Genomic DNA, 17587 nt, shown 5'->3' with positions numbered 1-17587 from the left:
CTGAACCCCTCCTCTCCTGATGGTCCGGCCAAACCACAACCCCTTTCTTTTTCAAATTTCTGTTGTTATCTGGTGGGTGGATCTGGTAAAGAGAGAAATACATTTTCCACTTACAATATGAAGCAATTTTCATTGCTCATGTCTTAAGGGATATTTATTTACTGAGGGAGACCTCATCTGATTACTTAGTTGTGAAAATCCGCAGCCATATTTTAGATTTTTTTTAAATCCTTTAAGAAAATCTCCCTCCTTTTTTTCTCTGCCTCAAGCATAACTCTTTTCTTCCTACATTTAAAAACACTGAAAAATGAAGAGTAGTGGACAAAAGAACGAGACTGGAGAAGGCGAAGAAAAAGCATTAAGCTTGAAAAGGAGTAAAGCAGGGACGTAAAATACAAGATCAACAATTTTTTCAAGAAATCTTCTGGTTTTGAATAAGGGCTGTATTTCAGTTTAGAATTATCTTCTCTTCTGTAAAATAATTCCAGATGTTAACTGTTGTGTGCTGAAATGGACAAAGGCTTTAGTTTGCACATATTTATAAACTAAAACAAATTCAGTTGTGCTGAAATTTGGCATGCAAGTTCATATTGGAGTAATTTTTTAATCAGTTCTTTTGAATTATTATTTAGGTTTTTAATCTTAGAATGACATGGATCCTTTGTTGTTTATCATTTTAAAATCCAGTTTAAGTATGCTTTCATATTTGTGAAATAACCAGATTAGTTGTCTGGATTTGTAGGAGCTACTAATGAGGAATATTTTAAACAGATGGAAAAAGTAAGCTTTACTGTGAGCAGACAAGAAAAATTTTATTATTTTATCAAAAGGGTTAGTGAAAAATGTCTATAAACTATCCATGTGGTTATAGAAGAACAGAGTGAAAGAAGGATTCGGGTTAAATGTGGTCCTGTTTTGATGACATCAAACTTTAAAGGTGTCAGAATAACTACTGTACGATGAAGGAGAGCTGTATATCAATTTCATGAGTGTGTCACTGCTATCCAGGTGTATTAAAAGTAATTGAAATGTTTAAAAATATGTAATTGATTATTGTAAGATTCTACCTCAAAATTTAATTTGCAACATTTGGAGTCAGTGTGTGTAATGTCAGATGGTTTGCCCTCTGTTGGTTTATGGCAGTTATCTCAGCCCAGCTTAAAGTCGTTGGGTGGGAAGGGGAATGCTTCCAAGTGGTAAATGCTCCCACCTATCTTAGACTTAAATTTTCAGATAGACTGAATTGCCCTTTGGGTAAGTTTAATATTTTCCATAACAGAAAAAGGAACCTAGACAGCTATGGCAAGATTCAGCTCCCAATCACAGACATTTGCAATTAAGGTTCCTAAATCCTGCTACAGTTATGTTTCTAACGATGCTGTTGACGTATGCGCTAGGTGTTAGGGCCTAGAGAGCCATTCAGCTCACCATAATGCAGATACCGTACTTGGTAATGAATTATTTTCTGAACACGACCGACTGTTTTGATGAGAGGCCTGACACAGCTGCCTTCTCACAGGGTCTAGCGGTATCTGAGATGCTGTGGAATGTACCACTCTGGGACCGGGTCTCCTGCCTGTCTTGTGTCATCTTTGCAGACCTGTCAGGTACATCTTGGATACCCCAGGACGTGTCAAATGGCATTAGATACCAAGGTGTGGTCAACCGAACCAAGCCCCCTAGTTCAGGGGCTATTCAGTGTGTCTGTAGACACCTATGTGTAAATATGTCATTGTTGGCGTCTTGAGCTCTCACTGAGTTTGTTGTCCAACCTTTAGACAGCTAAAATCAGGGGAGAGAAATCCCACTGCAAAGGCAAATAGAATGGAAGTAAATATAATATATCGTAATATAAAATATACTCTTCTTCAACTCAGATGCTACCAGCCAGGTAGCTGTGAAAAGAGACATGACCTCAGAAACACCGAAGGACTATTCCCACCCTGCCCAGGAGTATTTTGAGGGCAGTCACTGATAAATAATGCAACATATTCATTTTCTGCCTGTGTCAGAAGTTGCAGACTCTGTTGTATGTGGGTCCAAGGATCCAGGAGGAGCGAAAGTGCAGAGCGAGGCAGACTGACTGGAAAAGAAGAATGTGGGCAATAGGACCTCACCTTGTAGTTTCTGTGCAGTGAATCTCAAGCTCAGGAAAAGTGTCTCAAGAGTTACAGCATGAAGAGGCATCTCGTAGTGGTAGTAAAAGTGCCCCATTCAAATCTAGCTATTTATTTTTAATCTTTCATTTCCCATGTTCAGTGAGAAGCATTAGCAGTTAGGTAATTTTCCATTCCCTGCCACACCTTCAAGAAGTAAATACTCTGTTCCAGTGACTGGTATGCTGGGTAACAGAGCTGCTATTAAACATCTCCTTTCCTTTTGAAATTTCCTTTACAAAAACTTTAATGTCCATTTATATTAATCATACAACTTATCAAAAATCCCCTCTTTCTGCATGCTCTGTCCCACCCCCCTTATTTTTCCCCTTTCCTTTCTCACAGTAATAAGAAAGATGTTCTGAGGTCGTGTTTGTTTTGCTTATAATTAAAAAGAAAAAAGTGGCAAAATAGCACCTTCAGAATAGAATTTATCTCTATGATAGAGGAGAAATTCTTAAATTAAAAATAGCACCCACTAGTGTATGCTGCTTCATGCATTGCTTCAAGAATCTAAATGCTAAATAAATATATATATCTTTGCCCAGGTTCTGTAAATTCTTGCTGACTACAGTGAGGCTTTCAGGACTAAACTAGGCACAAATTTCAGTACTTCTTTGTCATTATGGTCTCAAGTTATCTACTTTAATATGGGAATTACAGTAGTTACAAAGTATCACAATTTAAATATGTATATAAATATGTATATTGAGGTATGGAAAAGTTTATCTCATAGAAATAGAATCTAATTTACTTCTAGTTTTAAGGTCTTGGAAGAAGGCCTGAAAAATAGGCAGTCTGTATTCAGTTTGTTGGTAGAATGCAAGTCAGTTTGCAAATCCAACTGTACTTTGTGATGGTTTGAAGAGTGATCACTGTAGGTAAGTGTGGAAGTACTTTCTATTATAAGTGCTTCCATATCCTTATTAGTATTTACCTTTGGGGTAATGCCCTCCTTGGTCCTAAGCATTCATAGTTTGGCATTTGTGTTTTTTTTCCAATATTATCTATCTGGAAGAGTGACAAAGAGTTATTGGTTTCAATTTAGTATTTTTTTAACAGAACTAAGTGGAAAGAAATACTCAACGAAAAAGGTAGGAGAATGTGATTTATTTTCGAGGAAGTGCCCTACAAGCAGGGCTATACTTCTTTTACAACAAGTCTAATATCCTACACGTACTGTTAAGGAACAGTATAACACACTCTTTACTGCTGACACCTGATGAAGTCCTCCATGGTTGGATTACCAGAAAGGTTTTTGTCATAAACTCCTGTTGCCATATATTCATAACTGTGTGAAGCCCTCAGTCTTTCGGCTGAAATTGTAACTATTTGTGGATACTCTGCAACAAAAGAATTTGTTTGGGAAGCTTCAGTGAAATAGTTTTAGAATTTTTGAATTATGGGACCGTGCAAAACATACTCTGTTTCCATTGTGTTTAACAGGCAGTGAAAACAAACCAAAACCAACAGAAAATAGGCTTTCTGGAGAAATCTACAGCAAAAGCAACTAACTGATAGCTGCTGGTTTTGACTTGGATGAGTATTTTCCTTGTTCAGGGCTGTTCCTTCTGTTCTCAGTATATAGAAACATTTTAAAACCAAAGCAGTAAATGATTTATAAACGATGATTCTCTTTAGTTCAAGGTCTTCTCAATTTAGTATTGAAAAATGGTGTTTTAAAAAATGTGTTACCATGTTTTAGAACTTTAGGACATTAGGCAGGTTAGTTTTTAAAACATATTAAGAGGTTGAGGTGAATCCTAAAGAGAAATCTATTAAGTTATTAGTAGAGCTTATTGAGCTTAGATACTTTTTCTGACATTATTTACCTTTTTCTCTCCCTGGCCTGAGGCTTCTGGAAAGGCTGAAAGCAGCTGATTTCAGATAGCTGCTGTGTGCATAAAGGGAAATTTTAAGTACCTGATTAAACTACTCAAAGCAGAACAATAATCTTCAACACTAAGGAAGCTGAAAGGTTAGCTGTAGATTAAGACTTCTAGATTTTTGTCATGTCATGAACATTTGAGGTTTTGACTCAAAAGTGATAGGCATCTGGCTGCTGCATAAAATAGTTGTAATGGCATGAACTATTTTTCTCTTTTGTTTGGACAACCTTGTCTTACAGAACACTGCCAAAAACCAGCTTCAGGAAACACAGGAATACATTTCTCTCCCATATAGTTTATTTACGTAGGTGAGCATCAAAGTTAAATGCTATACTAAGATAAAATACTTTTTTCCTGAAATAAATTATATACATTTAAATCTCATTTAAGACTGCAGTTAAAATTATAAAGAATTTAGGCATTAGAAAATATTTGCGTATTGGTAATGTCTCTTCTTTTTCTGACTGCATCGACATTTAATACTGAACATGTAGATAATTTCCCTTTTCGAAGCCATGACTACTGTTCCTCTTCTAACATTTCCAAAACAAGTTTGCTTTCAAACTTCACACAAAGCAAATATGGGAGAGGAAGGTCAAATCTGGTAGAAAATAATAAAGATGCCTGTGAAATATGCAATTTTGTGTCCAACATTTGTGGCTGGGTCCTCAAGCTTTGTCACAAATTTGTCCAGTTACAGGTACTTCAGGTTTCATTACTTAAAAGATTCTGGAAAGGTTTAGTGTCCTTTTCTATTTTCAAGAAAACAGAATGCATACTTCGAAATACATCCTCTGTTAGCTGGTGTCAGTCTCCACCACAAGGGGCTAAATTGATTTTATAAGCCCAAGAACATTATGATGGATACTTGTAAGCACTTTTGCTGTCTGACAGTGAGCCTGGCATAGTTCAAGGTAGAAATCTAGTAATACTTTTTTTTTGTGACGTTTTGTAAGGGTTATAGACATCATAGTCTCCACTAAATTTACACTAGAAGTCACACATCCACTAAGTCTTGAGGCTAAGCTTTAGCCCATGGGGAACAGGACAGACTTCTTATCATAGATCATATAAACTCCAGTAGTACTAAAAAACATTCAAGGGCACCTGCATTGGTTTGCACTGCATTAATATTTCATAGATGTGTTCTATCCTTAGAAACAGGCCTGGCTATCAACTTCCCAGATAGAAAACCTAAAATTTCCTAATTTTAGAATACTGTAATTTAAAAGATGAAAAACATAAAGAAGCATTAGTAATTTATAAAACTATACCCTTGGAGATATTCAGATCTTTACTGTACAAAATCCCGAGCAACCTGATCTATGTTGGTTCTCTGTTGAGCTGAGGGTTGCACCAGAAAACTCCCAGAAGTTCCTTCCAACTTAAAAGTATTTCATCATGCTGCATGTTGGAGAAGCTACTTACAGTTGGTAAAATCTAAAATAATGGCAGCAAATCTTATCCATTTGTGACAAAAATGGATTATGCTGTCTGGGGCTTTTCCATCCACCAGTGCATCACCTGTATCTCCTGTATGAAACAAAACAACTTCTGTGTAGTCTTAAAGCGTGAGGGAAACAGTTATGGTCACCTAGTCTGATCGATCCCCTCCACCTACTTGTTTCTGGTGGACTGGTCATCCCCAGCATTCTCAAGGTGTATCCAAACTTGTGTTGATGTCTTTAGAGCACCCAGTTAGAAGTGAATATGATACTTTCAGAACCAAACACCAAGATCTAACCTGAAATATCACTGTCTGCCTTATATATGTCTCACAGTCCTACAGCTGTGTCAATAAGGAAAAGAAAACTTGAGTTTCTATAGACAGTAGCTCTCCTGTGACCGCTCACAAGCCTTGTGGGCTACAGGAAGGGTTTCTGGTAGGGCCAGTATGACTGGCAAGGTGGTTGCCTGCTATGCGAAACTCAGAGACTTCACAAGTTGGCTGGTGACAGGAGTCTGTTTTACATAGAAGGATGATTTGCATGGAAGCAGCAGAGGACTTGCTGGGTCAACACAAGACCTCTCTTGCTCAGGGGACTTTTCCTGATTTTTTTTCATGTGTACTTGAGATGTAACTTTTAAAATTTAGACTTAATTTTCTTTTCCTGCTCTATCAATATTGTTTTAGAATTCAATGTACTTTGTGTTTCCCTTAAGAATAGATATACTTATTTGCAAACCTGAGCTCAGCTGAACTCAGCTGAATTAAAGTTTTGGTTGAGTTGCATTTTGCATGTGGCTTAAACATTTTGCATATTGCATTTTGATGTGGCTTAAACATTGTCTTCTGTTTTTAATCTGCAGTATTTAAAAATATTTAGAAATACCATTTACACCTTGCAAATCAGCTTGTGATCTGAGGCTGTCCAGAAGTTCACTGGCTTTAGGAAAAAATTCATAGATAATCAGAAAGCAAGCCTGAAGGATAGGGTTAAAAGAAACAAATACTAATCTCTAATGTTTTCAGCAATTCCTCACGTCAGAAAAACCTAGCATGGGAGAAATAACAGCTAGGCTGAATTGACATGTGAATTGGAAAGGCTAGATTGCTGTTATGTTGTGGGTGGGCCCTTCATACTTCTGAAGTTATAATGTTTTTATTTAAAGACTAAATTGGATTTCTAGGCATGTATGGTATACATCAATTTAAAATTATTGGAGTTCTTCATATTGTTAAGAGTGCTTCAGTTTGAAAGAGTGAGGCTTTCCTGCAAATGCCAAGTAAATTGCTCTGCAAGTCCAGAATCTTTGATCACCTCTGAATTGAAATGCTTACGAAAGATGCTGTAGTGTTCTAATAATTTTACAGCTCGCTCTGATTCTTATGCCTAGAACCCCAATCATTTCTAAATTGAAGAGCTCTCATTATTTTCAAGTTTTATGTGCAGTATAAAATGATTTAAGATTATTCTGCTGCTTTTCATTTTTTATTTTGCAAAAAATAAAACTTTTTTTTTTTCTTTTTTTTAAAGACCAGCTCTTTCCCCTGCAAGCTGGGAGACATTATGAGCTAATTCAAACATTTCATGTTTAAAATGGAAATTGAACCAAATTCTCTCCAAATAGCAGTGATGATGGCTGGGGGAAAAGGAAGGAAAAAAAAAAATCACTGCCTCAAAAGCCGAGAAAATACAAAGTAAGAGGCTGTCAGTGATCCTTGCTGGGAAAAGTGTGAAGAACAAGAAACATATTGTCACTGTTCAGATGCGGTCAAGGTGAAGTGGGGAGACTGAATGAAAGTTACAACAATGTGACAAAAGAGAGACACAGATCCATTTAGTCTTGGAAGGAAGAGAGCAGGAGGCACAGAAGGCTAGTTCACGTGTTGCTTCTAAGCTGATTTTTGCTGTCATTTTATCATACAATTTCAGAGGGAAATGATGTATGCCCTTTTGTACCTCCTGACTTTGTCTTTTAAGAATAACACTTAGTTTCTTTCTCACTAGTGACCTTGTTCTTTTTTAACACATGGCAGTAGTATATTGTTTATAATTCACATGGCTTTCTAAAGAAAACTCTCACCACTACTGCTTGTTAGCAGTAGAGCCTTCTCTTTTGTTTCTTTCTAAACACATGCAGTAGATGGTCTTTGTTCCCAGTGGCTCACTGTTTAAGAATAAACAAGGGCAAAAAAGAAGCATTCCGGGGGAGGAAGCACACAAACCTGCTGGAGATCCCTACATCTCCACCCCGCATTGCCACCAATTGCACACAAAAATCACCCTCCTTACACTTCCCACCTGGAAACCCGCACCTGCTCCTTCTGGTCCTGCCTGGGGAGCTAGAATGGGGTCCACATAGGACATCCCCAAAAGAAAGGGGAGAAAATGAGTCTAAAAAGTATTACCATCTAAATGACGTAGAGTTACGCTGACATATGAAAAGAGAAAGGGGTTGGGGAACCCACCTGCCATTGCACATATAATTCAGCAGTAAAGCAGAAACTGGTGTGGAGGCAGGATGAAGAAATAGCAGACCAGAGCAGAGAGGTTTTAAGTGTTTCACGAGTGTGTTACTAAGGAGGTAGCCTGGAAACATCTGGAAAAATCTGGAGACTTCCAAAATAGATGTTGAAGCAGAAAACAGGACATGGTCCATCATAACTTTGGCACTTTCAATCATTTGAGAGAAACAAAATGTAGCCTTTGTGTGTAATACCTTCCATTGAAAACGTAGGTCTGCATTTTTTGCTATTTTACTTGTTAACAGCTGTCAGGCACCTCAGGAGATCCTCTTATGAACACAGCTGCTGTGGTTTTGGACACTGGTTTACAACTTTCTGCACCTAATGCTATTGTAATGGGGCTTGTGAGCCTTTTCTGCTGCACCCATTATCCATATAGTATATATTTATGTCTATACAGTGAAGAGTTTATACTATCTCAGAATGTGAGTTCATGCGAGTGCAGTGGGTTTACAGCTGGAGGGCTGGAGGATGGGCTCCCTTCAGAGAGCTCTGCTTTCGGAGATGCAGCTTCCAGCAGAGGGGTAGGGTGCTTTCATAGCATTGTGAAGCCAGTATTGACAGTTCAAACATATCTTACTGATGTGGAAACAGAGTATAGAAAGGCTGCTGTTATTTAGGACATCGTGTTCTCCAATATTTCCAGTGAATCATTCATCTTAAATGTATTTATAAACAAAACTTACAAAGTTAAAAATGTAATCTGGAAATCTGTTAAGAATAATCAGGCTCAAAAACTCCTCCTGGACTTTTTGTGGCAGGGACCTGAACCTATGGGGAGAATGATTTGCTGCTTTGTTGCTGTACCAGGAAACATTTAGTGAGACTGGTATTTCCCTTGTTCCTCTCTATTTAAGGTTCCCCATTTTTTATTTTCTTGCAGTTTTCATTCTTTATCCCCACGCCTCATATATCTAGCTTTTTATCCCCTTTTTCTTAGCTTTCTTCTGAACTCACGCTCTTTTTCACTTTCCCATTCCCAGCATTTCTACTGTTTTCCAATTTTTTTTTGAATCCTTTCCGTCTTGCCTGCAGAAACTCCCTAGTGCAAGTCCTTCACAAAGCCTTGTTACCCTTCTTCCGGTGGCTCACTTCTGGCTGAAATCTGGAGCTATTAAAGAAGTTCCTGTAGGCACTTCTGACAAGAAAAGTTGCCAGGGTGTATCTGCCTCTGGTTCAAACGTAGGGTAATTGCATTTCAGCTTTCTGATTACTAGAGATTTTGGAGAGATTTTGGTGGACAATCTCTGTTTGTCTACTAAGTGATGCTCAAACTACAGGGTACCTAAATAGAATTCATGTAATTTCACATTTGCATAATCAGTGGTCTCAGTCAGCAATTAGTATTTCACTAATATCCAAACAAACATAATTTTCCAAATTATACAAAACTCAATCAGAAATTATATTTTCTTGCATGTAGTGGTCTGTTGGAGGATATCAAATACCTAAGAGAATAAAGATTATTTTTGTTAATTTGAGGATTAGTACTCCTAGCAAGTTTCAATTTAAGTAGATACAAAAAAAGTAAGTAAGTTAAAAATAATTCTATAATTCTTTTTCTGAGGGTATCTCTTACTGTTACACAGCTTGGTGCTACATAACACCAAAAATTTAATTAATATTTTGGACTGATTTTTTTTAGGTAATCTTTATTGATCTCATTCCAGCCTATCCTGAATTTTGAGATAGTGTTCCAAAAGGTGGGTTAAGAAGTGCATTGGTTCATTAGGTGCATTGGTGCATTAGGACCAATGCAAACTGGTGCGTTAGGTCCTTCAGGTGTTGCTCCTAAGAATTTGTGAAAGACTACTGAACTAGACCATGTTGGTTTAGACTGGTTCCTCCAGTCTGCAGTCCTTCAGTTTCAAAAGCAACAGACACACCATATGCTATTAATCATCACTGTTGTGTTTAGTACCCAACAGATTGAAATTTGCTGGTTTCGGGTATTACACACCAGTACAAAACCAATTATGTGTGTTACATTTCACTGAGAGAGGAACACTTAATCCTGGTTTGCTATCTATAGTTGTTTCAGATACGTTTATAAAGAGAGGTCTTCCTATGGGATCTATAAATCACACATTACCTTTTAGCTATACCATATTTTAAAGTAATGTTAACATGTTAAAATAGAGGTCTGTGTATTGTTCGTAATGCGCATGACTTTCCTTGCTGTGTTATGTGCAGAATAATCTATATACCACCCATACTGAAAGTGGTTATTAAATATGCTGGCTCAGTTTACTAGTAGCTCTAATACACTTCTGTAACGAGGGACTACTTGTAACATCAAAGCATGGGGAGACATTAGCTCTTTTCCCCTATAGCCTCTGACCTGAAAGCTTTGCTTTTTATCTCTATATAAAAGGAAAATATTCTTTTCAAAGAAGCCTGGCTAGAGTGTGGATATTTTCTCCATTGTAGAATAAGAGCCTGTGAAAGTAATCTACAATTTTTCATCTTTGTTCAGAGTATTGTTTCTTTTTGGACATTATGCCTCTTTGAGAGTAAAAACTTGCTTTCAAGTAATAGTGACTGGGAAGTGCTTTCTAAATCCTGAGGTACTTCTGTTTTCTGTAACCCTGTCAGTCTGAAGAAAGGTGACCAAACATTTCTCTTGTTAAAAGAAATAAAGAGATATATTGTGTAAGAGAAAGAAAATAAAGTTTGAGAAATAATTAATACTCAAAATAATGGGTAAGACTTAAAGACAATTAATGGTACAGAGGGTTTGTAAGGGACCCAACGCCTGGCAAATCTAAACTATATTTTATCTTGCAGACGTTTCCACTTATTTTTTTAAAAAATATCATATAGCAAGTGATCTTTCTCAAGTATGTTTGGACTTTTAAATCTATGGATTGGATCATCTTTGCTTGTGACTTTGTATGCATCAGATTTTTTGCGTAATCTAGCTTGTCTTGTTTTCAGTTCAATGTTTTAGTATTCTTGACCTTTTGGCTTTTAGATTCTTAACTTGAGCTATCTCAGGGAGGACTTGGTCTTCAGAAACAGCTAAGTACACACTGTCAGAAAATTTGGCTGATGTGCGACCTGCGCAATTACTTTTGAGTATTTGATCCGTTGTTCCCAGGCAATCACAGGGAACAGAGCGTCGACTCAACCAAACATAAGTGCAGTAAACAGAAAAAGGAAGGTTGAGCACAAATGGGTGTATCATATCATGTATTGTTGGTATTCTGCCGGTTATAAAGACATTTCAAGCTTAAATTTTCAATTAACTTCCAAATAATTTCTTAAACTCATAGGCACTGATAGTTTTACAGATATTGTACATTCCCGTACTTGTATGATCTGGACTCTAAGGTTTCTAATAACACCTGTTATTTTTCTTTTTCACCTGTAAATGTTTGTCGTAAGGACTCTTTCCTTAGAATCCTACAGAGAAACAGAAGAAGAGTCTCAGTTCTTTTTCTTTACTTATTTATGTTATTTTAAAGGGGAGGGGGGGCCTAGGCTATTCCTATGGCTAATGTGGGGTATTATTTTTCTGCATTCCACAATTCATGGCTTCTGAGATGGCATTAAGCAGGATTCAGTCTATGACACTTAACTCACAGTGGTGTTAAGTCGATGAAAATCCACCGATTTCTTAGATGCTTTAGGTGGGCTTTCTTATAGGTGTGAATAGTTCCTGTGAGGTGGGAGTTTTAAAATTTAGCCTGGGCTTAACTGCTTTTCCACACACCTTTTAAAAATTGCTTAGCCAGAAGAAGGGTGGCAAAGTCCAATTCTGATGTAATGGCATAATTAAAGAGAAAATAAAGCTACTCAATTTTCTCTGTAAGATTTCATATGAATAAATAAGTTTCAATCTTTCTTCTGCTTGAAACAAGCTGGATCACTTGTTTTGTTTTTTAATAAAGGTATATCATTTCATTATACTTGCAGAAGTGCAGACTAGCATATATTTTCAAGCACAAATATATTTATTAAAAAAACATTACAGAACTGCATTACTGTAAGCTTTATAAAGTGTCCTATTGCATTTTTTTTTAATACATTGTTTTTCTTCTTTGGTTTTTGAACTAAGCAGAGAAAACTTTTTCTTGCAGAGTTAATTTTCCTAATAGGACACACTTATGTGTCCTTAAGTTATACATATTTTATCCCTGAGTTAGACATAGTGGCAAGTATTTCCGTAATATACTTTCCAGGAATCTTGCAAGCAGAAAGTAGGATGGAGAGAACAGTGTTTGTGGGTTGGTTTTTTTCCCAGGTTGTAATAATTAAAAATTTAGAAAATTCAAAATGTTTTTCAAAATGTAAATGTAAGTAAATTATGTATTACACTTGTCTAGATAGTTAAAAGAATCTGAAACCTTCTGCCAAAAATGAATATTTTAGCTTGCATTCAACTTATATGCCAACTTATGGTTACTTACGTTTTACTCCTGTTTGCTACAGGTGAAATGGGTGAATATCAGACAGCTCATTATAGAGACAAGCATGCTGCATTCCCAAAGTAGGATGACAGAACAAGTCATGGTACGTATTGTAATTTCAGTGCTACAATACATCTTCAAGCTGTCTGAGGTAAAATGCTTACTAAGCACTGCATTGGGGCTGTCAGATTGCTTCATGGGGTGGTAATTAAATTGAGGCAGTTCTACCGTTCATTTTGTGGAACTAAGCCAGAATTATCTGTATCCTAAAAATATTCCACTGTAGATTGCTGGTTGTAGCAGGAGCACAGTTTTTTGCATATAAATTCTCTTTCATGGAAAACAGCCTATTTCTCACTGTTTTTCCTCACCTCGATAGGTTGTGGGGGAGGAGAGCTGTTTTGTCACTGGACTAGTTTAAGTCTGATGGAAACTGGTCATCAAAGATGGTATCTCGTTTGAGACTGCAGACACTTGGGCTGGATTCCAGTTGTGACTAACGGGGATAAAGGATTGATGGTCATTGTGGCCAAAGGTGGCATTAAAGTTTCCTGCCTGATTTACAGTGTTCTCAGCCTGGATATAATTTAGAATAGCCAGGGGCCCCCTTGGCTGTGGTTGGCCATTGCCTCAAAAATAAAGCTCAGTGCATGTGAGGAAGCAATGTGATAAATGAAGAGGAAGCTTCTTCTGGTTGTTTCTGGAGACTAGCTGCATCATTAAAATGCACGGGAGCTGCCACGCTGGGTCAGACCAAGGATCCCGGCAGCTCAGCAGTCTGTCTCTGGCAGTGCTCTGGTATTCTGCGCTGAAAATCAGTGCCAGTCCAGAGTGACCCTGGCTCTGAGATAGTGCTCGGGGTGGAGAGTCCTGGCACTTCCAGTGTCTCTTCATCTGGAAGTACTGTCACTCGTGTTCTTCCTGAGACAGGGTGATGAGAATTGCGGAAAGCATTAGTGATATAGGCACACAATGGACTTATAGAGCAGCAAGATGGTATTCGTGTTTTCTTCCCTGCTTATTTCCTACTGAGTCCCACCTTTCCGAAATTTGTAAGTTACCTAAAAACTTGTAGTGAGACAGGCAGCACAATTGTTGCTAGTTCAACGTCAAAAGTATAGGCAACTCGTCTAACTGCAAATTTGATTCCAAAGATATTTTTTAAGATTGGAAAGGGTGAGGCTGATGTGTAAAGGAGGCTCTTATAGGATAAGTTTCCTATGATGCGCAAATGAGTTTATTTTGTAATTCGACATCCTTTAGAAAATTTTTTGTTTCGAGTTCAGTTGATTCAGTCAGACAGTGAGAACTGAAACTGGGGGGAAATAGCATACACATGCAAAACAGTTTTTGAGTGCACAATGTGGAGGAACTTTTTATGGGTTATCTGGAAATAGATGAAAACTCCTGCAAAAGCTATAGTTAAAATTGTCCTTTTTTTGATGAAATGGTGGTGAATATGAATGCATGATGAGAAACACTGAAAACCACTGCTGTAGGTTCAGAACATGATAAGAAAAGTTTCTAAGGAAGAAACAATTTCTTGAAAGAATGTGCTAAAATGCTTGTTGCTTTCCAAACTAAAAAAAAAAAAACAAACGTATGGAAGTATTTGAATTGGTGTCCAATAAATAGATACATTAACCAGAAAACTGTTACGTAGGAAAGAAGTTGCAAAGGGTGACTTTACTCCATGGGCTCTCAACTCATCAGGGTCTACCCATAGTCAGAAGAGAGAGAGAGAGATGGATTCCTATGGGGTAATTCAGGATAAGAATCTCAACTGACTTGGCTCTCACCTTGAAGCATAATTTGTCATCAAAGGATATTGTGACAGGAGACAGTTCAACTGTTTCATTAACAAGATTTCTTATACCATTCTCTGATTATGAAAAGGCTCTTTATTGTTGAAATCTGTGGTTTGCCATTTTTTTTAATATATGTATGAACCTGGCTTAAATATCTTGTACATCACAAATATGGCTTTTGGAAGATATCATTTTCCTTATTAATTCATAATTTTCCCCTGATTATTGAATTTTGAGGCACATTATCTCCTTGCTTATTTGTCATTTTATCGCCTCTGGTGAACCATGCTATATACATGTTCCCATCCTTTGACTTTACTGTGGTTTTTCCTGGTTCCCTTGTTATATTTGCTTCCTTCTGTTTGATCTATTATACTCAATGAAAAAGAGTTTTCACTTAGACTAATCTTTATGCTTGTTTGATTTTTAAATAGTATATTATAACGGTATTAGTGACGTTACACTGAAGTCCCTAGTCCTGCAAAGGCTGATTCATATTCCTCACTTTGCACCATGTGAACAGTCCCATTGGAGTTCAAGAGTTACACAGATGGACATAAAGCTTTGTGTGCTAATTGCCTTTGGTGGGCTCATTTTCGGTATCACAAAGCCCCATTTTAAGGACTGTTGCTCAGATCTGAAAATGTACTTTTCACTGGAAACAATTGTAAAAATATGTCCTCAGCTGGGAATGTGGAGAACAGAATTTTAAACTGGAGTATATTAAGCATGTATCTTCAGGGATACATCTTGACCAGCAGTATTTTATGACTATCTGACAATCTTTTATACTCTTGAAACATAGAAATAGCTTTATTTTTGTACTAACATTTTCAAAGTTGCAGTTCATAGCACAAAGCACGAAGCAGTAAAAGCAATGCATTTGATTTTTTCCCCACATTCTTCTACTCGGAGGAAAGCAGCTAGAATAACAGGCAGTAATTAGCTTTCATCCAAATTGTGTATGAAATTTGTAGACTCATTGCACCTATGTCAGCCTGAAGATTAAAGGCTTCTTAACTACATAGTGACACAGCAGGCTGAGCAAGCTGTGAAGGAGCTGGTAGGGTTTGTTGTATAATAACTGATCTGTGGATCACTGGAAGAGTCTGGATTTCTGTGTCCAATCCAGACAAACAGAAGCCTACCTCATTGAATCTATCTGTTTTAGTAGATCACCATATACCCCTGGGGTCCACAATGTAGCTGACAGTTTCTGCGATGCTGGAAGCATATTATTCATTGAGATGTTAGATGCATAAACCCCAATAAAGTTAATGTTTAGCCATCTTTGCTTTTGGCAGCATGCTACAGCTTACTAATTAATTTGGTTGCTGCTTGCACTTTTTTTTTTTACCACTGTAGATACAACCAATGGATTTCAGGTGTTCTACAGTCAAGAAGACATCTATGCATAATGTGCTCTGAAGTTATATTGAGATTATCCGTCAAGCTTTGTTATTAGCACAAAAAGGAAAATATTCTAATGCATTTATAAATAGAAAGCTTATAAGTCGTAAACTGTATTCTCTTCCACTGGAGGAATCCTAAACATAGCCAAGCAAAAGTGAATTGACCTCAAATAACAATTTCACCTTCTCAACTTGGGACAGTCAAAACTTTCTTCAGCTGTAGCAGACTGCCATCTTGGCTTTCCATCACCTAGTATCCAGCATGCCAATCTTCAATTACACTTTATCGCTGTTGCCTTCTGTTACTTATTCCTTCTGGCAAACCTGCCATTTGCACCTGATTTAAAATAATTCATTTCGGTTTCTAACCAGTCTGTGAGTTCCACTAGTTGTTTTTTCTTTACTTGGAAATAAAACTAGGTCAATTCCATTTTGGTTCAGGTACCGTCTAAGTGAGTTAGATGGTGCAGACATTACTGCTATAACCTAGAAGATGTGGCCACCTGGAGACCTCAGCATGCCCTCAGATTGGACAAAGGGATGTTCCCAGCAGGCTCACTTTCTCAGTTAGTATGAACGAGTACTAAATCAGAAGTTTAGTTAATAATATTTGATATTTAGGTTCGATGCCTTTTTTCTCAATTTCTTAAAGACATCTTCAGAAGGATCCTGAGTTGAGGGAGGAGGAGGAGAAGAAACAGAATTATGGTTCATGTCCTTTATTTGTACCCAGATTGTGGGAAAGAAGAAACGATGGGCAGATTCAGTGAGTGGGTGCCGGTTTTTTGATAATTTCATCCTTCCACATTAATTTTCAAAATACTGATGATTTTGGACAACATTTCAAAGAACTGGCTTTGCACAAATATCATCAATGAAAGTAATGGTGATAGGAGCTCAGTGGTTAAACAGGCTTAGAAAAATGTTTTGAGGAGTAACATGGGATATACTATGATGGGTGTCATGGTAGCAGATCCTTTATTTATATCACAAACTTGACTGGACTTCATAAGAACAGAAGTCCATACTTTTGTATCTGTTAAATCAAAGAGGTAGCAAGACATACTGGCGATGCTACTCTTGAGCTTTAATACACTCTCTGAAACATTAGCATTGTTAGGTTGTGCGATTCATTTAGTTTCCCTGTGCCCATTATGTCATTTGCCCAATAAGGATGAACTAGAAAGATGATTAGAAATACTGTAAGCACCATGGCACTTTAAAATTTCTTTAAATGAAATCAGAGGGTGTTTTGTCCTAATAGATACTTTGCAGACAGAAATCAATTAGTCTGATAGTGTTACTCTTCTCCAAAATGGAATTGTATTGGACCGGTTTGATGTCTTCTTATAATTGCACACTGTATGGTTCTTTGACTCTTATCTCTCCCTCAGTCTGTGAATTTGAAACCATCAGGAAGATGTCACATTGGTATGAGTATTCTTCAGTGATAAGAACAGTAATTGTTGTAGGGAGGCTTCTTAATCTTGGGTCACTCAAATCCCTTTTAAAGACAGCAGGTGCTCTCCAGAACAAGCATTAACAAGAAGAGATTATGAGGTAACCTGTTGTTCTTTATATCTCAGCATCTCATGACAAAACTTACCATCAGCCAGTGTGTTCAGAAGCCAGTCAGTACAGGAAAAAAATCAAATGTGACTCAGAAGGGAACTAATGCACTAAAAAGTGGATTCATTTTAAGGGCTGAATACTGAGAACAGTTACAGAGAAATTTATATTTATATAAGATAATTATATGAGTCAATTAAAAAAGAAAAAAAAATTTAGCAGAGGCTAAAAAAGTGGAGCTGCAGATATTCACGGTGTAATGCAACCAGAAGGAAATTCTGCTTCCTCAGAAATCAAAATCCGAAACTGCATCTTGCCAGATTTTTGTTGTGTTGCAGCTTTCTTTTTCATTCTACCCCTCGTCTTCTCCC

General features: G+C 37.2%; 1 long non-coding RNA gene across 1 annotated transcript in view; it reads left to right on the top strand.

Annotated features, from left to right (window-relative positions):
* LOC128139289 (uncharacterized) overlaps positions 1–17587 on the top strand; it is a 202728-nt gene that overhangs the window by 172703 nt on the left and 12438 nt on the right. The window contains exon 6 of the long non-coding RNA XR_008234302.1: positions 12450–12530. This is a non-coding gene — a long non-coding RNA (uncharacterized LOC128139289). The remainder of the gene's footprint in view (positions 1–12449; positions 12531–17587) is intronic.

The sequence above is a fragment of the Harpia harpyja genome, chromosome 3 (genome assembly GCF_026419915.1).
Source record: "Harpia harpyja isolate bHarHar1 chromosome 3, bHarHar1 primary haplotype, whole genome shotgun sequence".
In the NCBI taxonomy this organism is placed as follows: domain Eukaryota; kingdom Metazoa; phylum Chordata; class Aves; order Accipitriformes; family Accipitridae; genus Harpia; species Harpia harpyja.
This window is presented reverse-complemented; position numbering and strand designations above follow the sequence as displayed.